Below are 2,500 nucleotides of genomic sequence, written 5' to 3' on the forward strand. Positions count from 1 at the left end.
GAGAGGGAGGGAGGGATGAAGAAAGGGAGAGTTCAATTAATACATGCGAGTTATAACAGTCTTACTTCTGTGAGACAGAAGCCTGAAGTAATGAGATGGAGATGCGGCGTTACCGTGGTGATTTAACCTGGGCTGAAGCAGAGCCACAACATCAAAGGGCAGCCGAGACTGACGGATTACTGTAACCTCCACACAACCTCTGAAACAACTCCCCACCACCGCCTGGAGGGGGCTTAGGGGGTCCTGCCTCAGACAGGCAGACTGACTGACTGACTGACAGACAGACAGGCACACAACACACACACACACACACACACACACACCAAGGGCGTAGGTTTGGTCTCAACTTTGGTAGGGACACAACATCAGAATGATGAAATAATGACTTCGCTCCAAAGATAATGCGAATGAGTTCGCTCAAATATTGGTAGGGACATGTCCCTACCGTCTATATGCAAACCTACGCCCTTGACACACACACACACACACACACACACACACACACACACACATTTCTGCCCCATGATTTCATTTAATCTAACCTAACCCTAACTAGTGACACACAGCAGGTAACACAAGTCAGGCCTCAACTATTACTGTTCATCTCTCTCTCTCTCTCTCTCTCTCCCCCTCTCTCTCCCCCTCTCTCTCTCTCTCTCTCTCTCTCTCTCTGTCTCTCTCTCTCTCTCTGTCTCTCTCTCTCTCTCTCTCTCTCTCTCTGTCTCTCTCTCTCTCTCTCTCTCTCTCTCTCTCTCTCGCTCTCTTTCTCTCTCTCCATCTCCCTCTCTCAAATAGATAGTTAGCCAAATAATAATAATGTTTGAATGTCAGTCTACTGTTTGTAAACATACAGAAGCCAGTCAGCCAGTCAGACAGACAGACAGACAAACAGACAAACAGACAGACAGACAGGATGGCTGAGTCACAGTGACCTAGACACAAACTACCTGTTACGACAATACAAAGACTCCAATATTACCAATGAGAACAGGTAACTCAACAGTAAACACCAGTCATACAGTCCTGGGGGAAGGGGGGACAGAGAGAGAGAGAGAGAGAGAGAGAGAGAGAGAGAGAGAGACAGAGACAGAGAGAGAGAGAGAGAGAGAGAGAGAGACAGAGACAGAGACAGAGAGAGAGACAGAGACAGAGAGAGAGAGAGAGAGAGAGAGAGACAGAGACAGAGAGAGAGAGAGAGAGAGAGAGACAGAGACAGAGAGAGAGACAGAGACAGAGAGAGAGAGAGAGACAGAGACAGAGAGAGAGAGAGAGAGAGAGAGAGAGAGAGAGACAGAGACAGAGAGACAGAGACAGAGAGAGGGGGGGAGGGGGATGGAAAGGGATAGAGCGTCTATGTGTTTGCTTATGGCTGTCTGACTCAGATGTCCACTGCTGCCCCATGATGCATTTGTAACGGCATGCTAACACTGTAATAACCAGCTACCGCTACTGCGCACACACACACACACACACACACACACACACACAGACACACACACACACACACAGAGACACACACACACACACCGTGACTGGAATAAATATCATCTGACCTAACCAGGCTGACAGGCGTCGTCTCTCCCTGAGACCCTGAGTGATAACTGTGACTGTAATAACCACGACAGTGGAACTATAATTACTTCTACTTCTACTTCTAATCTACAGCTACCATCATAGCTATGAGCCCTTAATAACAAACACGCCCTAAAGGTGACAATTATGGTGGTCTCTCTCTACAGAAGGAAGGACAGACAGTCGTCTTATCTGTACAGTATAGTATAGTGGATAGTGTACATAGCCTTTATTTATGTAAACCAGCTCCTTTCCCTTCTTGTTTTTTTAGTTTTTTTTTCTTTTTCTTTCCTAGCACCAGGGGAGCCCCCCCTCCCAAATGTCATTGTTTGGTACCTGTACTATAGCAATGACAATAAAGACCATTCATTCATTCATTCATTCATTCAGACGGACAGACAGACTGAGCATGCTGGAGGAAAGGGGAAGTGGAGAGAGGTGAAGGAAGGGGGGGTGGGGGGGTTATTTATGACGGGCCTTATCTCAACACTTCAACCTGCCTCTAAACCATCTGAGGGGGTATATATAGACACACAGCCCTGTCGCTTTTAATATGGTTTTTAGATATGCTGCACTGTCCAACACAGTCCCACAACCTAGTAAAAACCGAGTGAAAGGCCGTAAACTGTGTGTGTATGTATTTGAGCAGTGTGTCTGTGTGTGTGTGTGTGTGTGTGTGTGTGTGTGTGTGTGTCTAAGTGTTTTTTTCTTAAACTTAAAGACAGTGTCCAATCAGTGTCCATCAACAATGACCATATGATAATAACAGTTTATGAGGAATCCCACATTATTTTCTTGCTGGTTTCCCAGTTAATGTTGCGCTGGAGGAGGGTGGTGGGAAGTTTTTTTCTTAGTTTTTTTTTTTCTTTCTATCTGTGACTGTGGAAAAAATATAAAATCAGCAACCACAACAAATCAATCACAGAAG

General features: G+C 45.8%; 1 protein-coding gene across 1 annotated transcript in view; it reads right to left on the minus strand.

Moving 5' to 3' along the window:
- The window catches only part of qki2 (QKI, KH domain containing, RNA binding 2), a 15,868-nt gene that overhangs the window by 12,134 nt on the left and 1,234 nt on the right, over positions 1-2,500 (minus strand).

This window comes from Nansenia antarctica (assembly GCF_963989245.1).
Source record: "Nansenia antarctica genome assembly, chromosome: 11".
NCBI lineage: Eukaryota > Metazoa > Chordata > Actinopteri > Argentiniformes > Microstomatidae > Nansenia > Nansenia antarctica.